Here is an 8,506-nt window from a genome sequence, read left to right as displayed (position 1 = left end):
TGTTGGGATCCCATGCAACATTTTTAGTAATGGTTAACAAAAATGCTAACATGTTGGCTCTTATTAATGGGTATTTATCTTTCATATTAGTGGGTCATTAACTTATTAAAATTAGGATAATTAAATGGTCCATTAGCTAGAGTAGTATAACACCGTACTTTTTACATATACATTTTTTTTAAAGGCACTCACAGCAGAAGGCTTGTTAATTTACATATCATATATAAGTACATACTTATATGATTACATAAAATTACATGTGTTACATTGTTAATACAAGCCATTTAACCATATTGTTTATTACAAAACATATCAGAGTGACACTGTGTCAAACATCTGCAGCTGCCCGACAAAACCCACCAAAAGCTGCTAATACACACCTGCAGGGCAAAACACTGTGGGGGAATTAGGATAACGCTAAGTGAATGGCAATATCTAGGTGGACATCACTACAAGCATCAAACACAGCTTAAAGGCACTGGTTACTAATCACTTAAAGCCATACACAAGAGGACCGGCAACCCATAGCTGATCAAGCTGGAATATACCGATAGTCCACACTACTGAATCACTGGTATAGTCTTCCAGACGTGACGCACTCGTCATTCATACTATACCACTAATTAGTAACACTTGGACCCAATACTATTACCCTAAATACACAAGGTAAATAGCATTGACCTCTTACGTCGGAATTCACCATCGACGTTCACTGGTGCGCACATAATCACATATAGTCACAATACTGATCACAGACTCATTACACAGTCTAATTATAAGCATGGCATGGATTACTATACTTGTCACTGTATAATCACATCCATAAAGATAATCTCACTCACCTGGAAGCACAAGCACTCAGTTGTCTTATATCACTGAGCCTTCACCTTTTCGTTTATCACCTGAGAATCATCACAAAATATCTCAAGTTAGTATAGTGTTCAAGTGTTGAATCACGCTTCACATTTAACAAAAATATTCACATAACAGATAGGATTTTTGAGTACTATAAAATTTTCGAGCATTACTGTATCGCCATCAGCTTCGATGATTTGGTGATTTTGTGCCCAAAAGCTAGATTTCAAGATTCTTGGTCCAAATCAAAGCACAATGACACACAACAAACATATATACACATATTTCTTGCTCAAAATCACTAAGATCTAACACAAATCAAGCTAACAACAACACATGATCAAGATTCAAGCCAAAAATGCATTTTTTTTTATCAAGAACCCTAAAAACACCATTTCATAATTTTTAACATAAATCAAGCATACCAAAATTATGTATACATCAAAACTAAGCTATAATCATAATCAATTTAAGCATATACATCAAACCACAAAATTTGGTCACTACCCTATTTATAACAAAAGTTATGAAAACTAAATATTAATCCATAAGAAATTACACTTATGGTTTCTTGAATATAGCTTTTATTAATTTACATGGACTAGTAGCCATCATTCTAATTAATCAAATAACCAATACATATCAAGATTCAATATCAAAACCCCACAAAAATATTAATAAATTAATTAAGAATCAAGTATAAATGGTACCTGATTGTGCTTCGTAGATCATAAGCATCAAGAAACTTCATAAGTTGATTATTTAGAATTAATACTTAAATATGGAATTTACAAGTCTAAAAGAGTGTGTTTGTAAGCGTTGTATGTATAAGTGTATATTTGTTACACATCTTGAAAATGAATCCAGATAGAAAGATATCAAAGATTATAAAATGGATAATGGTAACAAAAGAGTTGTTGGTAATGTACGCGTGAAAACAGAAACTAGAAGCCATCACCCTTTCTTTTTATATAATTAAATAATTAAAATATAAAATAAAATAGATGTAGGATGGTAGTAGGCATATTTGTGTGATTATCATCAATTTAAAAAAAAAAAAAGAAACACCATGAAGACATGGACACATGTACTAATACGTGTTCACCAAAACAAAAGTCATCACTTTAATTTTTATCATTAAACACACATGTATTTTATCTGATATCTGGAACACAATGCTTTTGTTAGGCAATCCTAACAAAACCCAATGAAACGACCCGTCCTAATCCTCCTGGACGAAGTCATCAACATTTGGTCCCATTACGATGATCGACTCCAAGTAATGTCCTTAAAATGAACAAATGCACAGCGGAAGACTTAATTCGTACCTGAGAATAAACATGCTTAAAAGTGTCAACCAAAAAGTTGGTGAGTTTATAGGTTTATCATAACAATCATTTCAATATATTAATAGACCACAAGATTTCATATATGTATAAACGTTTTTAATAATCATATTCTAAGTGGTTGAGCACTTGGTAACCATACTTAACATTTAATCAACGTCGCATATTCCCTTTATTATGAAATCTCACTACACCGTACCAAGTGTAGTCACCAAAACGAAGTACTGTGCAACCGTTGAATACTGGTCATCCAGTCCGGTTGGGGTTGTCAGGCCCGATAGATCTATCAACAGGATTCGTGTTTACAATACCCATGTAAATATTAGTTACCAAGCTACAGGGAAATATGCTAGTGGTACAACTCAACGTAGAATGTATTTTAAGTACTTGTGTCTATTTCGTAAACATTTATAAAAGCAGCGCATGTATTCTCAGCCCAAAAATATATATTGCAAAAGCAATTAAAAAGGGAGCAAATGAAACTCACCATACTGTATTTTGTAGTAAAAATACATATGTCATCATTTATTAAGTGTAGGGTTGACCTCGGATTCATGAACCTATATCATTTGTGTATATCTATTAATACATACAATTGTAGTCGAATAAGTTTATATATATAACTTATTAATGATATTATTTTTATATTAATAATATATTTATATTTCATGTATTCCTTTTACATAATAAATATTATGCCATGTTATATGTGTTAAATATATATATATTTATGTATTTCATTTGTTTATCAAAACAGTAGTTCAATTTATATTAAATTGATATTAGTAAAAATAATGATAATAGCATTAATAATATACTTAGGTTATTAATAACCCTATTAATGATGATAATAATGATATTAATAATATTATCTGTAAAATATTAATTTTACCGTTAATGATATTTATGATTTTGATTTTAGTAATTTCATGATAATAATACTCGTGATAATAATAATAATACTTATGTTAATATTAAAATTTTTATTATTTGTAAAAAAAATACTAATACTAATATTTACGAAAATGATAATAACTTTTATTACTTTCATAATAATAATAATAATAAACATGTTCATGATAATAATATTAATGTTTTAAATTTAATAATAATATCGTATTTAATACTTGTATCAATAATAATAATAGATATAATACTTACATTTATGATAATCATAATAATAATAATAATAGTAATAATAATAATAATTACCATCATCATAACTTCAATATTACTAATAATAATAATACTAATAATTATAATTCAAATTAATGATAATACTAGTGATAATAATTTTAACAATAACAATAATAACAATAATAATAATAATAATAAAGATTTTTGAAATTTAAAACTACCTCAATAAGTGTTTAAAAAAAATAGTTGTCACGAACCAGACTCGAACCCCCGACCTCTCGAATACCCATGAACTTGTTAACCAGCTGGGCTGTTGCCCCATATCCGTAATTAGACAGAAAAGATTTCTTTTAACCCGTCTTTTCCTGACTTCATCTTCTTCATCAATGAATTCCATTCAAACTCAACCCAAATCAAATCCATGAATTATATAATCGATTTATGACTTAATATCAACATTTTTACACTTATTTGCGTTCAATTAGTTTGAGAAAAAAAATAAAAAAAGAAAACTGCCCCCTGCTGCATCGTCGCTATTAATGAAAAAAAAAATTGATTTTGATTTCTATAACATTTTAGACCAAACTTTCAACACGAAATAGATTTTAATTCATATCTATAAACTATTAAAATCGTTAATTGGGATTGAAACCTCCAAACAAATTCGAATTTCTCCAATTACAAAAACAGTTGACTTTTTATTATAAACTTTGACTCTACAATTAGAATTTGTTTTAAGGAATTTGAAGCTGAAATTTTGGAGATATTTCGAGTAAATGATTCCTGATAAAACTGTGTTAATAGATTTTATCACTTATTTCGATTTCAAATTTTGAAAATAACCCATTTAGAACAGTGGTTGTGGAACGGTTTCTTTGACTCTGTTTCCTCTCCTCTCTTCTGTAATTCGATTTGCAGTTGGTATTATAGAGCGTAAAAAAAATGGGGTGGTGCTGTATCATGAAGTGATTTGATCGTGTCTGTATCTGGAATTTAATCGACCTAATCCCACGGGTAAACAGAAAACACAAAAAAAATATCTGATAAGGAAGGATTACACGTTTAAATATATTTTTTTTTCTGAATTATCTTTGTTTATATATATATCTGTATTTACAATTAAACCTCCTAAATAACTAATACATATAACATTAAAAACAATATTCTTAATAAAGTTTATAATACTATAATAGTAATAATAATAATTTTATTATTAATCATAATGATTATAATAACTATAAAATTTATAATAATAAATATAATACTAATTATAATAATAATACTAATAATCATATTACTAAAAATAATCACATAAGTTGTATTATATTGACAATTTTAATAATTTTTAATAATTTTAGTATTAATAATATTTATAACCCTATTAATAATACTAGTAATTATATTAATAATAATAATACATAATAATAATAATAATATTAATAAAGATAGCAATAATATTATTAACAATTTAAATGTATCAAATTTTATATCTATATATTATAATAATATTCATAATACTGATATTAATATTAATATTAATATTTATTTTAATGAAAGCAATAGTAACATTTAATTACTTTGTTATCATTGATAAATTATATATATATTCAATCTACCCTCTATATTTAAAATAATAAGTTTTAGTCATTTTAAGTTATCGTTCATAATAACTAAATCACATACTAGTACATTAATATATTTAGTTTATTATATATCATTATGTACATATATGATTATTTATACATATATTTCTGTTTATAGTTAAAAGTTCGTGAATCGTCGACACAATCAAAGGGTAATTGATTTCGTGTAAACAGTTCAAGAATTTTGAGATTCAACATAACAGACTTTGCTTATCGTGTAGAAAATATGAAATCGTGTCGAGAGTTTGGTTCAAAATCAGTCAAAATTTTCCGGGTCGTGACAGTACCTACCCGTTAAAGAAATTTCGTCCCGAAATTTGAGTGAGGTAATCATGGCTAACAATAAAAATGTTTTCATGACAAATAAGAGTTGACAAAATAGGGTTTTATCAACATTGAGTAATATTGGTAAAATAATTGAGTTACTCGAAGCGTATGAGTGAAGCTATCGCAAAAGAGTGAAATGAAGTAAATAGAGGTTCGTTTTAACTTTTGACGTTGTCCCGAAATTCAAGGGATTTAAAAGAAAATCTTGGAAATCTATAGGATTTGATTCTTCGAGGTTTATGGAAAATCAGGATCTTCTTTAATTTAATGCGATTATCTCTCTCGATTGCCTTGTCTGGTATCTTCTCTATAAATGAACTTCTTTTGTTCCATTATTTTCACTACTCCAATTCTTTCTTTCTCGATCCATACCTTCAAACGATTGTGAAAATGCTTAATTCAGTTCTGATCCTTGTCCTCATCCTTACTATCACAACCATCATTCTCCTTTTCCAACTTCCGCCAGAGGAGTCTGCTTATTTCTATTTTGCCCTTGTGGTTATAGTGCTTTTAAACCTCCCGTGTCTTTATGTTGCTATAAACATTGATATACACGGTTTGTAATTTATGTGTCGTTATCGGGCTTTATATCTTCTCTTATACTTCGAAGTCCTTGTTTCTGTTTTCTATAATCATTGTCATCCCTAATTAATATTCCCCCCTATTTGCTGTGATTTATACTCCAATTTTTTTTTAATTTCGGAGCTTTGTCCCTTTGTTTCTTCTTCTTGCAATTGGCATCTCTTGTAATGGTCCAAAATTCGTAGATATAAGTTTCAAAGTGAACATTGTTAATGTTCTAAGAAAGAAACGGCAATAGTACAATTTGACTTGTCAAATTACCAGAATATCCGAGAAAAGACCGAATCATTAAGAAAATATTTTCTTGAAATGTTTAGAGGTTAAATAGAATACAAGAGTCGTGTTACATGGCACATTGTGACGGTACTGTGAATTATCACATTCCATTAGAAACTCAGCATGACTTACTATAATATAATCACGTTGATCAAGTGTCATTATATTATACTAACTCATGCTTCAGTCCCCAACACTACTTTAAAAGCATTCATATTTTAAATTCGAAGATTCGCAGAATATAGAAACTAATAGTTTCTCATATGATGTAACACTGATAGCTCAAGAGATAAATGATTTCAAATAAGATTAGTTATGAAAATATGTTCAGATATATCGAGGATATTTATAATGAAGGATATGATAATATCTTTGAATATCTAAGATCAGAGGATGATGGAGACTAGTGTCCGCAAGGGTTTAGAGTAAGGAGTAAGATATTTGCTAAAGACTTCAGCAGGCATTGAATTATTTGGATTCTTTGAAGTCAAACTTATTCTTTGTGATTTGTCCACGGCTTCCTTCATAGTTTTGCATAGTCCGTTTTTCAGTACTAAATTTTTCTATTGAGCGTTTCCAACACTCCATTCTTTATCATCAACTTTTGGCCATTAAGACCATCTACAACATGCTGCTTCATCAGCATTTTCAAAGTTAACGGATCTGGGTCATTGGTTGTCAAACCGAGGTGGTTTCAGGAGAATTGTGTTTTTAGATGATTAAACGCTGATGGTAATATGGTGGAATATAAAAGGTTCCCCGGTAACAATAAAAGAGCACACATATATATCAAGGTGTTAATAAGGTTGTTTCGAACGAAAAGTTGAAATTGTCTTGCTGGAGCTGTGACAAAATTGGCTATTTTGAAGAAGAACTGCAAAGTTATTTTGGGTAATAATAACATTAAAGGAATTAGCACAACTACGTGTTAAACGTTTACTCAGGTTCCGAGTGTTTTCAAGTGCATAACTATATGCATAAATCTTTCCTTCCGTAGATGAAGTGCGGTTGATTCATCCTATCGATTGAGGTGTTTTCAAGAATCTAGAAAGGTTTGAACATAGATTGTAATCGTCAAGATACAAATGAGGTTAAAATGAAATCAAGTGGCAAACTTGAAGAATTGAGTAGTTTCATATATTATAATCAATATTTTAATTCATTTTAATTGTCCAAATGTTATTAGTCCACAGTCGATGGTCCACAGTTGACAGTCCAATAATTCATATATAGTTTAATATATAATATTTGAATTAATTAATACGTATCGTGACCCGTGTACATGTCTCAGACTCGATCACAACTCAAAGTATATATATTATTATAGAATCAACCTCAACCCTGTATAGAGAACTCGATCATTACTGCATATAGAGTGTCTATGGTGATTCCAAATAATATATATAGATGCGTCGATATGATATGTCAAAACCTTGTATACGTGTCCCGATATTTAAAGTGCGTAAAATAAATAACAGAAATTAAATAACGATAAATAAAGTACGTAAAGTAAATAACAGAAATTAAATGACGATAAATAAAATTGCGAGAATGTAAATTGCGATAATTAAATTGCGATAAATAAAATGTAATCAGTTAGCTAGGAACAATTAGCTAGGAACAGTTAGCGTGAATTCTTAACAAAATTTCTCATAGTTAATTTGTTTGTTTCTAACAAATTTTTATTTTTGTCCAATGTTTTCTTCATTATGCCACTTGTTGGATTCTGATAGATCAAAATCCAAATATGAAATTGAATGAAAATGGTTATTCTGCGGTGAACAGATATGTATATCGGTGGTTGTAAATAGGATACTAAATGACCGTTGAATCAGATTCGAAGAGTGTTCAATGTAACTTATTAATGTGAAATCTAAATATTCCTCGGGTATTACCTACCCGTTAAAATATTTTCACCATTAACAGTTTGTATAAAAGAATTTTTAATTACAATCTTTATGAAAACATACTTAAATATATATTTTCTTCAGATGTAATTATAGATTTAATGAGTTAATATAGTATTAATCTCATTTGATTTACCGTTAGAACTAAGATACATAATCTATAAAACATTAGAGATTACATAATCGCCATGTTGAACGAAGATAAAATAGATAGAATGATACGTAGAATGATGATTATGCTCGTAGTACACAATGTGATATTGAGGCAAGGATTGTTGATGATACAGGTGCTGTTACTGATGGTACTGTTGGTGTCGATGATGTTGCTGAAGCTGGTAAGTTTTGCACCATGTTCTCCAAATTGATTGCTCGAGCGCAAAATTCGTTGACTTCTTATATTATTCCGGGATGATTGTCGGTTGAAACGAGCGGA

The 8,506-nt window shown here is 29.1% G+C and overlaps 1 long non-coding RNA gene across 1 annotated transcript; it reads right to left on the bottom strand.

Annotated features, from left to right (window-relative positions):
• Positions 1-265: 265 nt before the first annotated feature.
• Positions 266-1,699, bottom strand: LOC139852439 (uncharacterized). Its single transcript, XR_011761077.1, has 3 exons — positions 1,566-1,699; positions 843-902; positions 266-395 (listed from the first exon to the last, which is right to left on the bottom strand). It is a non-coding gene; the product is annotated as an uncharacterized lncRNA (long non-coding RNA).
• Positions 1,700-8,506: the final 6,807 nt, after the last annotated feature.

The sequence above is a fragment of the Rutidosis leptorrhynchoides genome, chromosome 6 (genome assembly GCF_046630445.1).
Source record: "Rutidosis leptorrhynchoides isolate AG116_Rl617_1_P2 chromosome 6, CSIRO_AGI_Rlap_v1, whole genome shotgun sequence".
Classification (NCBI taxonomy): domain Eukaryota; kingdom Viridiplantae; phylum Streptophyta; class Magnoliopsida; order Asterales; family Asteraceae; genus Rutidosis; species Rutidosis leptorrhynchoides.
The sequence above is the reverse complement of the archived record's forward strand: the minus strand, read 5'-3'. Positions and strand labels throughout refer to the sequence as shown.